Below are 21,491 nucleotides of genomic sequence, written 5' to 3'. Positions count from 1 at the left end.
CAGCTCTTGGCATCAGGTGGCCAAAGTATTGGAGCTCCAGCTTCAGCAACAATCCTTCCGATGAAAATTAAGACTTGTTTGATCTCTTGCAGCCCAAGGGACTCTCAAGGGTCTTCTCCAGGGTCTTTTCCAGTTTGAAAGCATTAATTACCAGGAAGCAGTGTTCCCATTGAGGGGATGATGAGGTTCCGAATCTATCTTAATTCATTTGAAGTGTCAATAATCTGAGGGACTTGGATTCAAATTCTGTCGCAACGACTCATTACTTCACTTCTCTTAGTCTTTGTTTAAAATGATGAAAACAGTAGTACCCATCTTATAGAATGGGGATTAAAGGAGTCAGAGTTGTAAGTTGCAACAGCACCTCACCAGCCTCTTAGGAAGGACTCAGTAAGTGATATCTATTGTTAGTTATTAATCTCCCAAGAGAAACCTGAGTCCCCTCTGCAGTGCTCATTTCAAATGGCCATTCTGCCTAAAGTTATACACTTAAGGCAGAAGATAATTCATTAGCTCCCAATCCAGCCCATTTCATCTTTAAACAGCTCTCTGGAATGGTTGGAAAACTATTCCTTGTAAAGAATAAAATCCTTCTTCGTGTACCTTCTTCACAATGATTTTTGTTCTGTCCCTTAGGACTTCGTTGTACATTCCGCATTCTTCTTTCATTTGATAGCCTCCCAAATATGTGAAGACAACTTTCAAGTTTCCCAGTGAATTTGTTTTGCTCTAAGCTAATAAGCAACTCAAGAATGCCTGGGGTTGTTAGGTTGATTAGTCTTTTGTTACTGTTTATTTTGATTTGTTTCCTTTCCAAGTCCATGTTAAAAGGTAATAAAATGTACTAACACACACACAGAAAATTCCGCTTCAGCCTTAATGTTACTCTAAAATCTCTGGTTTTGGCTTTATCCTGGGCCTATGGAACGCAGAGCAGCAAGATCCCTGTTTCAATGTAATGCCTGCTGCTGCTGCTGCTAAGTCGCTTCAGTCGTATCCGACTCTGTGCGACCCCATAGACGGCAGCTCACCCAGGTCCCCTGTCCCTGGGACTCTCCAGGTAAGAACACTGGAGTGGCTTGCCATTTCCTTCTCTGGTGCATGAAAGTGAAAAGTGAAAGTGAAGTCGCTCAGTTGTATCTGACTCTTAGCGACTCCATGAACTGCAGCCTACCAGGCTCCTCTGTCATGGGATTTTCCAGGAAAGAGTACTGGAGTGGGGTGCCATTTCCTTCTCCGAATGTAATCCCTAGAATTTCTAATTTCTGTGTAATCAACCATTATGAGATATTTTATTATACTCTCAAATCCAATCAGCACACTCAGTTCAGAAATTGAACAAGGCATGCCATTCAGCTCTTCTGTGTACTTACCTCTGAATATTCACTTTCAAATATAGGTAAGCATTCTGAATGTAACTCAGATCATAAGTCTTTTTCTTTCTTTATGAGCTAAAAATTTTGTCAATGATGTGCAGTGTTTATTTATTATTGTGCAAATAAAACTATGATTATGAAAGATGTTAATTTTATGCACAAAACATTAATGAAAGTCTTTTTTTGAAGGCATTTAAAATAGTTAAACAGATCGATGATGACTCCCACAAATGCATTCCTTGGAAATCTGAACAAAATGAGTGAACAAAAAAATTTTGAAGTAAAATTAAAAAATAAATAAATAAATAAAATAAAATAGTTAAACAGGAAAACATATTGATAGCTAATATAAATGTTTACAATAAGTAAGGGACTCTGCTGTATCAGTGTTTCTCATGCTTTAATCTGCTGACAAATCAGCTGGAATCTTATAAAAATTCAGATTCTGGTTCACTTGGTGGACCCTAAGGTTCTGTTACTTCTATCGAGTTTCCAAGTGATGCCTATTTTGAAGAATATTAAATCCTGTCTGGGACAATGAATGCTTATAAAAATAAATATATATATACATAACAGAAAAACAGGATGAAATATCATAATTTTAAGAGCATTCTTTTAATATTACAGCCAATGAGATCACTTTTGTTTGAAAATTTCAAGTTTATGATGATCACATAGGCATGTTCCAGACAAAGTACTAGTCTATTACCTTTTTAAACAAATAAATTAGTGGTTTTGTGTTACAGTATAAGACTTTTGAAACTTGACTAATAGATTTTTCACAGTAAATTTCAGTAAAAATTTGTCATGCGTGCATGCTCAGTTATGTCTGACTCTTTGTGACACTATGGACTGTATGTAGCCTACCAAACTCCTCTGTCTATGGGATTATCCTGGCGAGAATACTGGAGTGGGTTGCCATTTCCTCCTCCAGGGGTCTTCCCAACCCAGGGATCAAACCCGTGTCTCCTGCACTGGCTGACAGATTCTTTACCACTGAGCCACCTGGGAAGTTCCACTAATAATTATTTTTTTATAAAATTACATATTTATTTTAGTGTCTCAGTTGTTCGATTTTGATGGTGATAATGGCTTGAACTTTATAGCATAGCCAGCAGAACAATGACTCTGCAGAAATGTCCGTGTCCTAATCCCTAGGGCTCATGCACATAGTATATTATATAGCTAAGTGGAATTGACTGACTGTAAAATAAGGAGATTGTTCTGCATTATCCGGGTGAACAGAATGTAATTACAGGAGTCCTTAAATGGAGAAGAAAGAGGCAGAAGTGTCAGAGTGATAGGACTTAGGAGAAGCTTCAACTCATTGCTGACTTTGAAGATAAAGGAAGGGCCATGAGCCAAGGACTACGAGCAGCCTTTAGGGGAAGGAAAAAAAGGAAAACAGATTCCGCCCTAGAGTCTCTAAAAAGACCTGCAGGTGCCTTGGTATTACCCATCAAGACCTATTTCAAATTTTTCAACTCCAGAAGTCCAAGAAAATGAATGCACGTTGTGTTAGCCACTACATTCGCTGTCATTTATTCCAGTAACAATAGCAAACTAATATGCTCATCTTTGGCCCAAAAATTATTCTAATCCTTAGCCATGCAGCACACATCTAAAACATGTGTCTCTTAACATTCATAGTCTCAAAAATACATTCTCTGTGCAAGGTACCACTCAATGCCCCAAAGCTCAAGAAACAATGAGTGGCATACACCCTTCAAAATATAGTCCAGTGAAGTTATCTTCACAATTCAGATCAGATCAGATCAGATCAGATCAGTTGCTCAGTCGTGTCCGACTCTTTGCGACCCCATAAATCGCAGCACGCCAGGCCTCCCTGTCCATCACCAACTCCCGGAGTTCACTAAGACTCACGTCCATCGAGTCAGTGATGCCATCCTGCCATCTCATCCTCTGGCGTCCCCTTCTCCTATTGTCCCCCATCCCTCCCAGCATCAGGGTCTTTTCCAATGAGTCAACTCTTTGCATGAGGTGGCCAAAGTACTGGAGTTTCAGCTTTAGCATCAGTCCTTCCAAAGAAATCCCAGGGCTGATCTCCTTCAGAATGGACTGGTTGGATCTCCTTGCAGTCCAAGGGACTCTCAAGAGTCTTCTCCAACACCACAGTTCAAAAGCATCAATTCTTTGGTGCTCAGCCTTCTTCACAGTCCAACTCTCACATCCATACATGACCACAGGAAAAACCATAGCCTTGACTAGACGAACCTTTGTTGGCAAAGGAATGTTTCTGCTTTTGAATATGCTATCTAGGTTGGTCATAACTTTCCTTCCAAGGAGTAAGCGTCTTTTAATTTCATGACTGCAGTCACCATCTGTAGTGATTTTGGAGCCCAGAAAAATAAAGTCTGACACTGTTTCCACTGTTTCCCCATCTATTTCCCATGAAGTGGTGGGACCGGATGCCATGATCTTGGTTTTATGAATGTTGAGCTTTAAGCCAACTTTTTTACTCTCCACTTTCACTTTCATCAAGAGGCTTTTGAGTTCCTCTTCACTTTCTGCCATAAGGGTAGTGTCATCTGCATATCTGAGGTTATTGATATTTCTCCCGGCAATCTTGATTCCAGCTTGTGTTTCTTCCAGTCCAGTGTTTCTCATGATGTACTCTGCATATAAGTTAAATAAGCAGGGTGACAGTATACAGCCTTGATGAATTCCTTTTCCTATTTGGAACCAGTCTGTTGTTCCATGTCCAGTTCTAACTGTTGCTTCCTGACCTGCATACAAATTTCTCAAGAGGCAGATCAGGTGGTTTGGTATTCCCATCTCTTGAAGAATTTTCCACAGTTTATTGTGGTCCATACAGTCAAAGGCTTTGGCATAGTCAATAAAGCAGAAATAGATGTTTTTCTGGAACTCTCACCTTTTTGATGATCCAGCGGATGTTGGCAATTTGATCTCTGGTTCCTCTGCCTTTTCTAAAACCAGCTTGAACATCAGGAAGTTCACGGTTCACATATTGCTGAAGCCTGGCTTGGAGAATTTTGAGCATTACTTTACTAGCGTGTGAGATGAGTGCAATTGTGCAGTAGTTTGAGCATTCTTTGGCATTGCCTTTCTTTGGGATTGGAATGAAAACTGACCTTTTCCAGTCCTGTGGCCACTGCTGAGTTTTCCAAATTTGCTGGCATATTGAGTGCAGCACTTTCACAGCATCATCTTTCAGGATTTGGAATAGCTCAACTGGAATTCTATCACCTCCTCTAGCTTTGTTCGTAGTGATGCTTTCTAAGGCCCACTTGACTTCACATTCCAGGATGTCTGGCTCTAGGTCAGTGATCACACCATCATGATTATCTTGGTCGTGAAGATCTTTTTTGTACAGTTCTTCTGTGTATTCTTGCCATCTTTTCTTAATATCTTCTGTTTCTGTTAGGTCCATAGCATTTCTGTCCTTTATTGAGCTCATCTTTGCATGAAATGTTCCTTTGGTATCTCTGATTTTCTTGAAGAGATCCCTAGTCTTTCCCATTCTGTTGTTTTCCTCTATTTTATCAGCAACAAAGTGGATAGAAAATGGCCATGACTTTGTCTGAAACTAAGGTATAAATGTCCTTCATTTTACCCACAAGTGTGACTAGGATATGTCAAGTGAAAATAAACATGACGCATCTTCCCAAAGCATTTTATTGCATTTATATGTTCAAGTGACTATGTGATGAAGAAGAAACAGGACCATAGATTTGAAGGGGAAATGAAGGAAACATTGGCAGGCTGTAGAGTCTCCTCACATACCTCTCCTCTTCTCTAGGATGGTCATTTCACACTTCTCAACTCTTAAGGTTAGGTGTAAACACTTAAGCAACTTACTTCTTTTGAAGGAGTTCAGAGATTGTCATTCCAAAATACACCATTTTGGCACACTGGTTATTTTGAATTAAAGGCACTTGAGAAACAGAAGAGTACTCTGACCTTCCTTTTCCTTCTTAGCAGCAGGAGATACAAGTCCCATGTGAAAGATGCTTTCCTGGACTGGGAGGTACAGTGACTTTTTTATCTTTAAGGACAAAAAGTTGAAAGAATTCTGTACCAACAGACCTTGTTAACATAATTCTCATCTTCTCTTAGCCTCCACACATAGTTTGGTCGTTTATTCACAGTCGCCTCTCTTTTTGCATCCTATTATAAAAACAACTAGATTTTCTCATTTCTTTAGGTTATTTCCTTATGCTATTGTTCAGTTGCTCAGTCGTGTCCACCTCTTTGCGACCCCATGGACTGCAGCACGTCAGGCTTCCCTGTCCTTCACCATCTCCTGGAGTTTGCTCAAACTCATGTCCATTGAGTTGGTGATGCCATCCAACCATCTCATCTTCTGTCATCCCCTTCTCCTCCTGCCCTCAATCCTTCCCAGCATCAGGCTCTTTTCAAATGAGTCAGCTCTTCACATCACGTGGCCAAGTATTGGAGTTTCAGCTTCAACATCAGTCTTTCCACTGAACACTCAGGATTGATCTCCTTTAGGATGGACTAGTTTGATCTCCTTGTGGTCCAAGGGACTCTCAAGAGTCTTCTCCAACACCACAGTTCAAAAGCATCAGTTCTTCGGCACTCAGCCTTTTTTACCGTCCAGCTCTCAGTAAGGTCACTCAAATCATGTAAAACTTACATTAAATGAATTTGTATGCCATACTCTTGTTAGTTCATCTTTGTCAGTTTAATTTTCAGACACAGTCAGGGTCCCTAAGAAGACTGGAGGCAACTTTTCTTGTCTTCACTTTGGTTAGAGGCTCAGCTTTCACTAAGCTTATTAAAGATTATCAACACATTCTTAAAATTTCAGTTTGATTAGGTAATACATAGACTTATCTTTAGAAAATAATTTTTAAAAAGTCTTATGACAATCCACTCTCTTAATCAAGAATTGTATGAGCAGTCCTGGGATTTTCAGAAGCACTGGTCCATATGAGATTTAACATATTTGCCAGACAGGTTGGGGTTTCCCAGGTGGCTCAGTGGCAAAGAATCTGCCTGTCAATGCAGGAGATGAGGGTTCTATCCCTGGGTAGGGAAGATACTCTGGAGGAGGAAATGGGAACCCATTCCAGTATTCTTGCCTAGAAAATCCCTTGGACAGAGAAGCCAGGAGGCTTCAGTTCATGGGATGGCAAAAGAGTCTGACATAACTGACCATGTGCACACGTACCAAGCAGGTTAGTCTCCAAGAATCCAAACATTAAAAAACATCATTTTCATAACTTTTTTGGAGGCATTCTCAGATGAAAGCCTTTTGTCAAACATTTGCCAATGGGTTTAATTTGCCTCTCAAAAAAAAAAAAAAAAAAAGTACGCCAACCTGATCAGTCAGTCAGTTTAGTCATTCAGTCGTGTCTGACTCTTTGTGACCCCACGGACTGCAGCACTCCAGGCTTCCCTGTCCATCACCAACTCCCAGAGTTTACCCAAACTCATGTCCACTGAGTTGGTGATGCCATCCAACCATCTCATCCTCTGTCATCCCCTTCTCCTCCCACCTTCAATCTTTCCCAGCATCAGGGTCTTTTCAAATAAATCAGCTCTTTGCATCAGGTATTGGAGTTTCAGCTTCAACATCAGTCCTTCCAATGAATATTCAGGACTGATCTCCTTCAGGATGGACTGGTTGGATCTCCTTACAGTCCAAGGGACTCTCAAGAGTCTTCTCCAACACCGCAGTTTAAAAGCATCAATTCTTCGGTGCTCAGCTTTCTTTATAGTCCAACTCTCACATCCATACATGACTACTAGCCTTGACGAGATGGACCTTTGTTGGTAAAGTAATATCTTTGCTTTTTAATATACTGTCTCAATGAATTTCAGTCACTCTGCGTCTGACTTTCTTCATGAGACCTCGTTTCCTGATGAACCCTTTTGTCCCCAGTAGTAGTTCCTCATACTGGCTTCATTTCATAGCGCAAGATCTAGTGCATGTCTGACTTGCATTCTGACACCTTCTCCTCTGAGACTGAGAATGAGATGGCTTTGATTTCTGCCTTTGCCTTTCCTTCCATCCTCTCCTTCCTCCTTCATTGATTCAGTATCTATCAAAACTACCCAGCAAGCAGGCACTGGCCCAATACTGTTCCAGAGTGAATGCAGTGCACATCCTTTAAGCTTTCTAAGCTGCCTTTTGCCTCATGTGGATCTCTATTCAGCTCTGAAGTTACTGAGGGACAGTGTTTTATTATATAGATTTAATAACAATTGTTAACATTCTTTTAAAGAGGCTCTCAGGTTTATTGCTGGATGGCTTGCTAATGTTTGCTGGTAAAGTACGGAAGAGTCCATCAGGCCTTCTGTAACAGTCTTTTATTGATAAAAGAAAAACAATCACTTTGAACTAATCTCACTTTAACTCCTATTGTGGTTACCTTTGTGACTCAAACAAAGGAACACAAACTCTAATGCTATATTACAGAATCACCTGATGTAAATGCTACAAGGAAAATAGGAAAAACTAAGTGTAATTAAACCTAAAACAAGGACCAGAACAACATCTTAACCCTTGAATCTGAAGAACAAGATGGGCTCTCGTGAACTTCCACCAGGCTGAATGTGTTTAGCTAATAATAATTATGATTGAACAGATGACTCAATTATGCCATATGCCATTTTATTGGTCCCCAGAGTGTATTTGTGAATACACAGAGATAAATGTAATTCATTATTATGTTAATCAAGACCAAAGGTCTTGTGGCAGGCAGGTAGGAAAATGATAGTGGCTAATGAAACGTTTGCTTTTCTGTGTTCAACATCATGAGAGGATAACATTCTTAATGCCCAAATGAGTCAACAGTGACAACGGTGCTAATATATGAGGTTTTCTAGAACAAAAGTGTTTGATCAGGCAGAAATAATGTGGTATCATTTTTAGGGTTCTTTGGTGACTGATTTGTTAGAGTTTAGTTCTCTCTCCTTTTACTTCAGTTACCTGATTAAGTGTTATAATAGAAATAATCTCCACTAATATTTAGAAAAAAAACCAATATGCAGAGTACACAGGAGATTTACTTAATGGATCTCTTAAGGAAATTCTTCTAGATTAAGGCATTCTCTTTAGCTTTGTTTAACATTTCAAAATGCAAATCACTCTATAGGTAAGATTTGATTGTAAGTTTTTGACCAAATTAATGTGAGTATAGCTTTAATCTTTTCAGTTAGAAAAGAAAATCATTTAAAGTTTAAAATTTTTTTTTTTTAATTTTAACAGAATATAACAAAGACTTAGATTTATCTGAATGCCAGAGTAATACTGCTTTGTGCAGGAGACAATTCTGAGCTCTGGTTCATACTAAAGAAAATCCTGCTAGATTCTGTGTTCCACTGGAGCAGAAGATTCTGCTTTGTTTTACAATTTTTCACATATTTACACTAAAACTCTTACAAGTGGGTGCTCAGTTAAATGTTTCTACTGAATGTGTCCCACTATTAGCAACTACAAATTTAAATTTATGACTGTATGGTTTATTGGAAATATAAATGTTTACTTTGTTCTTAGCAATTAGTCAAGAATTTACAAGCTGATTCTAAACTAGCTCTTTATTGATAAATTTAAATCCATTTCTTCTTTATCTGCAGACACATGTGAAGATAATGAAGAACAGTCCCCTTTTTAGAAATAAGTAACACATTTTTCTTGAATTCATTATTGGATCTTTTATTGGTCATTTCTATTTCCAGTTTTAGAAGCTCATATCTAGTGTTTTTCCAGTTTCTCTTTAATCCTTTAAGAAACATAAAGATGAAATTCACTCAAATTTTCAGGAAGTGAGGAGAGTAAGTGAGGGGGAGAGATATTTACAGTCACTCCTGCTCTATTGTATTATACCCCCTAAAAAAGAAAGATTCATCTCATATAGCTCAACAATTTAAGTTGTTGATAGAAATGGCTTTAAATTATGTGCTCTTAAAAAAAAGTTATTGGAGTATAGTTGCTTTACAGTGTCGTGTTAGTTTCTGCTGTAGAGCAGAGTATATCAGTTATATGTACACATATATCCCCTGTTTTAGATTTTCCTTCCATTTAGGTCTCCATACAGCACTGAGTTAGAGTTCCTTGTGCTATATAGTATTTCATCCTATTTCATCAATCCTATTTCATCCACTCCCTTCCTCTGATGGTATCCATAAGTTTGTTCTCTACATCCAAGTCTCTATTTCTTCTTTGCAAATAAGTTCATCTGTACCATTTTTCTAGATTCCACATATAAACAATATTATATGATACTTCGGAGAAGGCCATGGCACCTCACTCCAGTACTCTTGCCTGGAAAATCCTATGGACAGAGGAGCCTGGTAGGCTGCAGTCCATGGGGTCGCTAAGAGTCGGACATGACTGAATGACTTCACTTTCACTTTTCACGTTCATGCACTGGAGAAGGAAATGGCAACCCACTCCAGTGTTCTTGCTTGGAGAATCCCAGGGATGGGGGAGCCTGCCATCTATGGGGTCACACAGAGTCGGACACGACTGAAGTGACTTAGCATAGCATAGCGTATGACACTTTGTTCTCTTTCTGATTTACTTCACTCTATATGACATTCGCTAGGTCTATCCACGCTTCTGCAAATGGCATTATTTTTATTCCTCTTGATGGCTGAGTAATAAGCAAATAGGACTTAATTAAACTTAAAAAGCTTTTGCACAGCAAAGAAAGCCATAAACAAAACAAAAAAACAGCCCTTAGAATGGGAGAAAATATTTGCAAATGAAGAAATCGACAAAGTATTAATCTCCCAGATATACAAGCAGCTCACTCAGCTCAATACCAAAAAAAAAATTAAACAACCCAATGAAAACATGGGCAGAAGATCTAATAGGCATTTCTCAAGAAGATTTACAGATGGCCAAGAAATACGTATATTGCATATATTTTACTGTTTATTTTTTATTGAGCTATTCTACATTGTGCTATTGTTTTGGCCATATCATGGGGCATGTGAGGATTTTAGTTTCACAATCAGTGATCCAAACCCATGTGTGTCCTGTCTTAATCACTGGACCACCAGGGCAGTCCATACTTTGTGCAACTGTTATTCATATATGTCATCTTTCTTACCAGAATTTGGCCCCCTGGCGTCTCAAATGGTAAAGAATCTGCCTGCAATGCAGGAGACCCTAGTTCTATCCTTGGGTAGGGAAGATCCCCTGGAGAAGGGAATGGCTACCCACTCCAGTATTCTTGCCTGAAGAATTCTATGGACAGAGGATGCTGGTGGGCTACAGTTCACGGGGTTGCAAAGAGTTGAATACGACTGAAGTGACTTTGCACGCACGCACACAAGTTAGCATCAGGATGTCCTGTCCATCTTTGTATCACCCAATGACTAACGTGAAACCCATCCCGCCTCACCAGAATCTCACAGAATCTTAGTTTCTCTCAAGAGTAAGATGGCCAGAAGAGAAGGTATCCTCATATCCTGGACCTTCACTTTTGAATTTAAAATTTGCATTTAGAAAACACAGGATGGGTACTTTGCTCCTGTGGAATGGATTCATTGTGGCAGGATAAGTGGGATGACTGAAAGAGAAAGGAACTTATCCATTAAGTGAATAATGCTTCTTTTAAAAGAGAACATTAGTGATCATTTGCATATAGGCATGGTGAAAATTGCTCATATACTATTTCAAAATTGTTTTACCAATGCAAACATTTCTTAAAGCTGAAAGATGACTCACCCTAAATAAATGTCGGATGTGCCTTATCTGTTTTTTTCTATGTAAGGGTCTCACTAGGTTATCCTAGGTTCTGTCCCTAAGAAGTCTGTGTCTAACCTTTCCAGGGACTTGAGAGCATATCACATTTTTTCCCGTTCAGTGGGTAGCTCTGAAATTGCCACTTTGGCTATTGTATACAATTCTCCATCCATCTATTCTCATTGTCAACCATCCTTATAAAGTGGCATTTGAACACTTCACTGAACATGAGAACTATTTTATGGAGGAAATGATTAATTGCCAGATATGATAAGAATGGAGACCAGTAGAGAAAAATCTGTTCCTGGAATAGACTTTGGGGAGTGGAATTTGACAGATAAGTTAGTTTTTCTGTGCTTTAAGAGATGGAAGTCCTTGCAACTTCCACCTTCACCTTTCATCACTGGAACCTGTATGTCTCAGTCCTGCTTTTGGCTTCATAGCTTCTACTATGTTTAATTTAGGGACCATCATAGGGCAGTAAGGAAATACTAGAATGTTTCTAAAAATTCCACTTATCTTAATGGATTGAAGATGGAAGAAAGTTCGTTGACAGTGATAACAAGGACTATAGCCTTAAAAATAAAATTAAGCTTAGTGTTTACAGTTAACTGAAGAAAAATAATAATTTATGTACCTTTTTTGTATTATTTATTTGAGTTAAAACATGTATCTTCTTCTGCCACAGATTGCAGTATAATTAATGTGGGTCTCTCAACATCAACACTAATTAGTTAGAAATGTAAATTTCCAGATCGCTTGATCCTAATTAGAAAGTGATTCTCCCTCTAAAGTTTGCATGTAAATCATGTAAAAAATGCTATCTAATCAAATAACTTGAACATGTAAATGCATATATATGCTGTATCTTTGCACAGGTTACTTATTAATATACTGTTTTAGTTCATTAGATTTGCTATTCTACATATGTTTCTGTAGAGATTTCAAATGCACAAGGCACTGAATTATCAAACTTGAAAAAAGTCTGAAGGTTTAAGCCATGACAATGATTAGAAATTGGATTTAAAGAATGAAATGAAAGGTACATTTCTCTCTTGTCTCTTCATTTTTCACTCCCTTGCCATGAACTCTTTCCCTGGCCTCTCTGTTACTCCCGTCATCTTTCTACCAGGATCTGACTTCACCTCTCCTTTGTATCTTGCTGCGTTTTACCTGCTTTCCTGACCACTGCACCCACTCAGACTAGAAGACTCCAGTTTTCAATTCTTCCATCCCAATGAATGGCTTTATAACTTGGATGATGTTATATAGGGGTCAGAGGAGAAACACATCTGCTATTCATCTTCTTGATCTTATTAGGTCATCTTTTTCCTGGCTAGCTCCAAAGAAATTTAATTCCCTTTAAGTTCAGTTCAGTTGCTCAGTTGTGTCAGATTCTTTGCGACCCCATGGACTGCAGCACGTCAGGTTTCCCTGTCCATCGCCAACTCCCAGAGCTTGCTCAAACTCATGTCCATTGAGTCAGTGATGCCATCCAACACGGAAATCTCTGTCTTTGTAAATGCAGATGACCTGAATCAGAATTAAAAGCAATTGAAGTATTTTTAGAAATTCTGAGCTCTAGTCAGATCAGAATATTATTTAGAGTTCCTTCAAATAGCTTCAGTTGGTGCCTTAAAAAAATCCACTTTATGCTCTAGTGGCCTGTGATTGTATACATCAAGAGCATTTTAAAATGTTGATTGAGGTGATTTAATTTGAGCCATCTTTAGTGATTGATGTATTTTTAAGTGGTAGGTAGTGATCAATTGGTTCCTATTTTAAAATGATCCATAGCAAGAGGTTCAAACTTACCACCTACTGGGTCCTGATGTGTAAACTTACATAATGAAGTGTTCCAGGTTAGAAATGAATAGATGAAGACTGGAGAAGGCAATGGCACCCCACTCCAGTACTCTTGCCTGGAAAATCCCATGGACAAAGAAGCGTGGTAGGCTGCAGTCCATGGGGTCGCTAAGAGTCGGACGACTGAGCAACTTGACTTTCACTTTTCACTTTCATGCACTGGAGAAGGAAATGGCAACCCACTCCAGTGTCCTTGCCTGGAGAATCCCAGGGACGGGGGAGCCTGGTGGGCTGCCGTCTATGGGGTCGCACAGAGTCGGGCATGCAGCAGCAGTAGCAGTGATCCAGTGAAGGATGCCCCATATGTGTCTGTCAGTTGCCTCTCAGCCCTCTCTGAATAACATACAATAAATCCCCTACATTCAAACCTTCAAGTTGAGAACTTTCAAAGATGTGAATGTGCGTTTGCACGTCCTTTCATGTAAGTTACTTAAAGTGTCTGGTGTACATCATCACATGAGAGCATCCTTTACAAGTGTTTGTGCTTTTGTGTACTTTATTGTACAGCACTGTATATAGCACAGCAGTACAGTATCTTTATGTCAAGTCCAGGATGTCCACAAACAAGCATAAAAGCAGCAGTGATGTAGCTAGTACTAGTATATTTTTCACGGTACTGTACTGTAAGAGGATGAGATGATTAGATGGCATCATGGACTCAATGGACAGAATTTGAGCAAACTCCAAGAGATAGTGAAGGACAGGAAGCCTGGCATGCTGCAGTCCATGGAGTTGCAAAAGGTCAGACACAACTTAGAGACTGAACAATAATTGTAAGATTAAAAATGCTTTCTTTATCTTTTGTGTTTGTTTTTTTATGTATTATTTGTGTGAAAAGTATTATAAACCTACAGTACTATATAGCTGATTGTGTTAGTTGGGTAACTAGGCTAACTGTTGGACTTATAAAGTTGGACTTCTGAGCACACTCTCAGAACAGAACTCGTTCATACATAGGGGACTTACTTCATGCATAGAATACATTTCAGCACCATAAATTCCAAATAAACGTTGATGAGAACAGGATTAAACTTGAACCTAAAAACCTTAGGCTTGAGTTTAGCTGCCATCATAGGGCAAAATCCTTTGGCTGGTTCTGCTGTTGGTGCTGGGGTGTGGGATGGAGTGTGGGTTAAGCACAGGCCCAGTTCCATCTCTGGCATTTGAAACGATTTTGCAGCAGATTCTTGAGTGGCAAACAAGTCTGCAGAAATAATTTTGTCAAAATGAATAGGTCACCAATCAATCATACTTTAAATAATATATTTGTAGTTTTGATTAGCATGTCATTTGTGAATAATAATTTTGTCCATTGTTCAGAATTTTGCCTACTTTAAAAAATGCATTGCTTAGCTTTATTTGTGATTAGTCAACAATTCAGGGCAGGGAAACCTGCTCCTAGTGTACTCTAATGTTACCAGAAAAATCAAACCAATGTTTAATTGTGCCATTTGGACAAATTGCTTTTAGCCAAATCATTTGGAATCATTTTCCTGCACATCATTGTGCCCTTTCCTTTACACCCATACCCCACATCCCTCTCCAGGTCCTTTCCAGGAGACTCAGAAAGCACTCAGGTGATAGAGTGGCAGGCAGAAGCAGGGTAAGCAGAGCAGTCTACCTGGGTCTGAATTCTAAGCCTGTATACTGTAGCAATGCTGGAGGACTCTGCTTATGTGGAAAGACAGCTAGATAGACCATCCTGGTGACTCTTCTGGGCTAACAAGGCTTGAGTCCGCCTAGCAGTTGTCCTAATACAGCTAGTGCACAGCAAGGGCCCATCAGTGTCTCCTTAAATATTAAATCAGGTGGGAGGGGCTGAGGCATGAGGCAGGTGCAAACTGGCCTCTTGGATGTGATTTGACAGACTTGTCAAGAAAAGCCTGTCTTCCCAGCTGAGGGGAGTACAGTCAGTAGGACACAGTCCACATTCAGCAACTGTGAAAGGCAGGGGACTAGGCCAAACTTAGGACCAATCTGACAGCCATTTGCACTCCAGAATTCCTTGTGGGATCAGCCAAGAAACCTTCAGAACCATGTTGCAGCTGGAACTTCATGACCTGATATCACAAAGCCTTGGGAAAAAGCAGAGTGACAGGGCCTGTTGGAGAAGGTGCTCATACATAGGAACAGATTTGTTGCATCAGAAACAACACAAAATCAAAAAACCTTGAGGGACCAGGAAAGTCGCATGAGTAATGGAAGTGTTGCAGGAAGAGGGATCCTCCCAGGGCCTGGGAGTGGGCTCTTGTCTGACACACAGAAACGAGTTCTCTGAGGAGAAACACATGCTGACAAAGAGACTGTATTGCGAAGGGGCGCCCAGGCAGAGAACAGCAGGGTAATGGAAACCAGAAGGACTGCTCTGCCATGTGCCCCCAGTCTCATGTTTTATGGTGATAGGGTTAGTTTCAGGGTTGTTTTTGGCCAATCATTCTGATTCAGGGCCCTTCCTGATAGTGTGTGCATTGCTCAGCCAAGGTGGATTCCAGCGAGGAGGACTCTGGGAGGTTGGTAGGACATATGGACTGGCATTTCCTCTCTCCTTTTGACATTTTCTGTATGGTTCAGATGGTAAAAAATCTGCCTGCAATGCAGGAAACCTGGGCTTGATCTCTGAGTTGGGAATATCCTCTGGAGAAGGGAACTGCTACCCACTCCAGTATTCTGGCCTGGAGAATTCCATGGACAGAAGAGCCTGGCAGGTTATGATCTATGGGGTCACAAAGAGTCAGACATGACTGAGTGACTTTCGCTTTCACTTTTCATATCATTCTGGTAGGTGAAGCTCTGTCATTTCTGCATTCTTTACCAGGACCTCCTGTTGTAAGATAACTCATGCAAGTGGTTGCTCTCATGCCTGACCAGGGTGGGTGGTTTAGGTCGGTGGTTTCCCAAACAGAGGCATCCTAATTCTAAAATTCTAATCCAACAGGGAAGGGTACTGTCTGCAGTCAACTGGAGGCTCATAAACCCTGCAAGGGTCTCACCAAACTCAACTCTATCCTACTGCTGCATCAGGACCATGCGATTTTTTTGTAGACACACCTTCTTTACTAAAGGAGATGTCACAATTTTATCAATATGAACTTTTAAAAATTCTTAAAAGTGTATAAATTATGAGAAAGTGATTAACTTGTAGTCTTCTAACGCTTTCCATCCTATAGGTGGTTTGGGGGAAAGGTAAGCTCATGGACTATGAAGCACAGATGTCCCCTTATTTTGCACAGGGAAAGAGATGATCATTGGTTGAGCAGGTTCAAGAAACCAAGCAGTCTGACTAGCATCTGTAACACTTGCTTCTTTCCCTTTTTGCTGCTTGTTCTCTGCAGTGCTCTAGATCACTTTGGGAAAGCATTTGTGCAGCAAAGTCAGCATGGGATGAGTTATTTAAAGACTTTTAATCCGATTACTGGCAAAGTTGTATTTCCATCTCGCCTTTAGATAGGGTATAAATTTAGAAATCCAATATGTCGAAGGCAATTAAATACCATTTTAAGTACAGAAAAGAGCTGTTCCAAGGGGAATAGTGAATTTCCTTAGGTTCCCCATGAAATCAAGAGCAAAGGAATGAGCAATGGGGAATGGACTTTCTTCACCAGTGAAAGCCAAGAAGTCTGTTTGCCTGAACCATAGGAAGTGAAGTGAAGTGAAGTGAAGTCACTCAGTCGTGTCTGACTCTTTGCGATCCAATGGACTGTAGCTTACCAGGCTCCTCAGTCCATGGGATTTTCCAGGCAAGAGTACTGGAGTAGGTTGCCATTTCCTTCTCCAGGGGATCTTCCTGACCCAGGGATCGAACCCGGATCTCCCGCATTGTAGGCAGACACTTTACCGTCTGAGCTACCAGGGAAGAACCATGGGAAGGTTTCCTAAAAGTGGATTTTCTACCTATGTAAGAACCTGGCCCTGGTACAGGTAGGCCAATTTGTATCTTTTATCAAACTCTAAGCCTCTATGTTTCTGCCAGAGTTATACCTCTGAAAGAGACTTGTGAAGGAATTTATACTGTTGGATGTTTCCTAGACCGGCATACATTCTAAACTTACTCTCTGTGAGCTTGAGAGCTTTGTAGAAAAAACATGTCTGACATCCCATGAATGCATTTCAGTGGACAAAAATCTGAACTCTTTTTCTCAACCACAATAACCATACCTACTCTTCCACATGCAATCACTTCTGTCCATTGTGAGGGTTCTTGTGAAATGCTCAGTTTCTCAACCATTCAGGCATTCCTTGCTGCTACGGCTGCTGCTGCTGCTGCTGCTGCTGCTAAGTCGCTTCAGTCGTGTCCGACTCTGTGCGACCCCATAGACGGCAGCCCACCAGGCTCCCCCGTCCCTGGGATTCTCTAGGCAAGAATTCTGGAGTGGGTTGCCATTTCCTCCTCCAATGCATGAAAGTGAAAAGTGAAAGTGAAGTTGCTCAGTTGTTAAGCACAAAATAACTGCACTCTAGAGAAGCAATCAGCAGGCTTATTAAGGCTCACCTGCAATTGAAGGCCCCATGCTGTTTGTTAATTTGCATTGCAAATAAGGTGGCCTGAACCAGACCCTTTAATGGCTTGAGGGCTTTGTGATACAGCAAAGAGTCTGCCCTACGTGTGTGCTATCACACAATACTCAACTGACAAAGCAAAAAAAGAACACATACACAAATTTCCCAAAAGTACCATTTCCCCAAAACATTTTCACCTCAAACATGTGCAGAAGATTTATGCCCATTTGACAAATCCTGTTTTCCCTTTCTCCATCTGTGATTTATGGGAATTTGTGCAGTTTCTTTTATTTCCTTTCTTTTCTGTGGGTGGCATGGATGTCTGTTAAATTTTGCAGATATTTAATCAGCAGGGTTAAGAAAATGAGCGTTTGGGCTTACTTTTGGAATAAAGAGACTACTTAAGTAAAAGCATTAATAGAAAGATGGAAATTGTTTAACTCTCTTATTTCAAGTATTCTTTGTCATGTTTACGACCCCAGGTGTGAGGCTTCTTCTGTTCCCCATTGTGAAGCTGATGAGGGGTTATGAAAAGTTAATAGTCGAGGCTGCGGGAGTTGTTCTTATGATTTTCTAGTTAAAATGCTATTTAGCAGTAAATTGGGTATATAAACAGATATGTGTCTTTTTCCCTAATAAAACATACAAATGGAGAGAAAAACATATCATCAAAAAAATCAAAACTTGAAGTCTGAAAGATATGTCCAGATGGTATCTAAACAATTTGAATCAGCTAGATATCTGGAATTTTCTATAATAGTGAAAGACTTTGCATTTGGTTTAAGCAAAACATTAATCACCAATGCTTTAATCTCAATAGGTCTTTTCCTGCCTGAAATAGCCTCCACTTTTTCTAAATGTCTCTAAACGGGCGATTGATGTCTCTGTGCCTTTCAATCAGATTTTTCTAGACCAATCAATTAGCAAAGCATTTATCAGATTATCATCCATGTGGGAATCCTATGCTGGACTCTGTGACTCTGAAATTGAAAACAGGGATAAAACAGTGCCCTACACATTCTTTTAGAGGAGCAATTAATTTAAATAAAGCAAATAACCCTAAGCCACTGGGTCCAAAAATAACTGAATTATATAGTATAAATTCATTTGCTTGTTGAATATAGTCTTTTGTTCAACAAATACTGATTGAGTTCTTACTATTAATATGTAGCAGCCACTCCTCCAGCCTCCTCGAGTACAGGGATGACCAAACCTGTCATAGTTAATGCCCCCAGTGAGTCATTCAATCAATGAAAATTCAGAAAAGTATGAGCTGAAGAAATGAGAACCATCTCCTTGATGGAGTTGGGGCATATTTTGAGCAGTGAGAGATGGCATTTTCTGAGTTGAATTGTGTCCCTCCAAAAGATGGATTGAAGTCCCAACCTCCTGATACCTGTGAATGTGATCTTATTTAGAAACAGGATCTTTGCACACACAGGCAAGCTAAGGTGAGGTCGTCTTGAATTGAGATCTCAATCCAATAGAAATGATGTCCTTGTAAGAAGAGATGAAATCCAGACTCAGATACAGAGAGAAAACAGCCATGTGAAGGCAGAGGCAGAGTTTGAATCGATGGGTCTACAAGCCAGCAAAAGCCAAGGAGAATTGCTGGTAATACCAGGAGCTAAGAGATAGCCAAGAGATAGTCTCTGAGAGACTTCAGAGAGAGTCTGGCCCTGCCAACATGCCTTGATTTCTGACTTCTGGCCTCCAGAACTGCAAGAGAATTTCTGTTATTTAAAGCCATCTAATTTGAGCTGTTTTGTTATGGCACCACCAGGAAATTTATACAAGAAACAAAGACAGGACAGTGAGAAAGGAAGGTTCAACAAACAGAACAGAAACAGCAAGAGGGGAAATAAATAAGATCGCTGGAACTACAGGTTCAATTCAAGTGGGCAATATATTCTAGAGACTATTGGCATTTAGATTAAGAAAGTGATTGAATGACAAATGGAAAAATTTAGACCTAGGCAATAGAAAATCATTGAGGAATTGGGAGATTGGGATTGACATAAGCACACTACTGTATATAAAATAGATAACTATTAAGAACCTACCCTATAGCACAGGGAACTCTACTCAGTACTCTGTAATGGCCTATGTGGGAAAAGACTCTAAAAAAGAGTGAATATATGGATATGTATAACTGATTCACTTTGCCGTACACCTGAAACCAAGACAATATTGCAAATCAATTATACTAGTCATTTTAACAAATACCTGAACAACATCCACCATCCTAATGAGAAAGAAAGAGTAAGCCACTGAAGACATGAAGAAGACATAATGGAAAAAAGAGGAGGCTCTAGCCGACTTTGGTAATGAGTGATTTCATGTAACCTATAAATTTAAGTTTTGAGTATATATTTAAATTCTAGCCTTGATATTTAGAATCCCTCTGTCAGATGGGTAGGTACTTCAAAACTCTGATTTCAGACTGACAAAATAAAGGGGGAAAAGTGCTAATTAATAGCTAATAGGTTATTCAGAATTCAAAAAAAAAAAAAAAGATCACTACGGAAGGTGACTGCAGCCACTAAATTAAAAGCTGCTTGCTCCTTAGAAGAAAAGCTATCACAAAACTACACAGCATATTAAAAAGCAGAGACATCACTTTGCTGACAAAGGTCCATATAGTCAAAGCTCTGGTTTTCCTAGTACAGATGTGAGAGTTGGACCATAAAGAAGGCTGAACACTGAAAAATTGACACTTTTGAACTATGGTGTTGGAGAAGACTCTTGAAAGTCTCTTGGACAGCAAGGAGATCAAATCGGTCAATCCTAAAGTAAATCAACCCTGAATATTCATTGGAAGGTCTGATGCTAAAGCTGAAGCTCCAATACTCTGGCTACCTGGTACAAAGAGCCAACTCATTTGAAAAAGACCCCGATGCTGGGAAAGATTGAGGGCAGGAGGAGAAGGGGATGACAGAGGATGAGATGGTTGGATGGCACCACTGATTCAATGGACATGAATTTGAGCAAGCTCTGGGACATGGTGAAAGACTGGGAGGCCTGGTGTGCTGCAGTCTAGGGGGTGGCAAAGAGTCAGACACAATTTAACAACTGAACAAGGTTATTCCGAAGATTTCACAATAAAATATATTTTTGCTTTCTTATCTATTAGGCACTGCGTAAATGGTAAATAATTGCATGTGTGCTTCCCTTTTGGAGGCCACACAGTTTTAAAAGTTGGTGTGTTTTCCTAATGTTGCTTGTGACCTAGTATTTTTGTGCCTGAAGTAATATGTCTGGTAAAACTCTTCTCTTGAAATATTACCACAGAAAAATCCTGCCCTTCCTTATTGTCTAAACATCTCTTTATTTTTATATTATATGCAAACACATAAACGTCCATTCTCCTAGTTGTTAGAAATAAAATTAAAGCCCATTAAGTTTACTTGGACTTATTCATTAGCATCAACTGAAACTGCAAATTTCAGGACAGAAGTGAAGTCTGGCATGCATAGTATAGGCTCTTTTGAGTTTCTGTGGAGTCTTGCTAAAATTTGTGTCATGATTGAGAAAAAGTGCAGTCAGCGTTTCTCTTGGGTAAAAAACAATCAGAATAAAAACATCTTTGGTGGGAGGGGAGCTTGTTTAGAAATTCTCCTTTCCCATAGAATACAGGGCATTGTATGCTCTATTTCACATGCATTCTAAAATAATGCAACTTCTAATATAATAGCCAACCCTTTACTAGGACTGTAGTGAAAAACAAAAGCTTAGTACATGTGGTAGCCTTGGCCTGTAAGGCCTATACAAATATAAGTAAAATGTTACATATATCTATATATATGTATATACACACATATGTGTAGAGTCTTACATGAATCTTACAAGAAACATAATTTTTATATGACAATGCAAAAAAATGTTGCTGAATCTTATTATTTTGCATTCACATCTTTGAAAATTTGACCACAGTATATGTTAAAGCAATATGGAAGATTAACTTTCAATCCAGTGTAGAGGAATTTAAACAAATCTCCATTGTCCATGAAAATTAAACAGGCTCCTCTGACCATTCTGCTATGAAT

General features: G+C 39.6%; 1 protein-coding gene and 1 pseudogene across 1 annotated transcript in view; both read left to right on the top strand.

The window, feature by feature from the left end:
* Nucleotides 1–21,491, top strand: part of NYAP2 (neuronal tyrosine-phosphorylated phosphoinositide-3-kinase adaptor 2) — a 307,287-nt gene that overhangs the window by 50,269 nt on the left and 235,527 nt on the right. The window lies entirely within an intron of this gene.
* Nucleotides 1,585–1,665, top strand: LOC138984991 (small nucleolar RNA SNORD116; annotated as a pseudogene).

Source organism: Bos mutus, chromosome 2 (genome assembly GCF_027580195.1).
Source record: "Bos mutus isolate GX-2022 chromosome 2, NWIPB_WYAK_1.1, whole genome shotgun sequence".
In the NCBI taxonomy this organism is placed as follows: domain Eukaryota; kingdom Metazoa; phylum Chordata; class Mammalia; order Artiodactyla; family Bovidae; genus Bos; species Bos mutus.
Note: the sequence above shows the minus strand (reverse complement) of the source record. Positions and strands in the feature narration are given on the sequence as shown.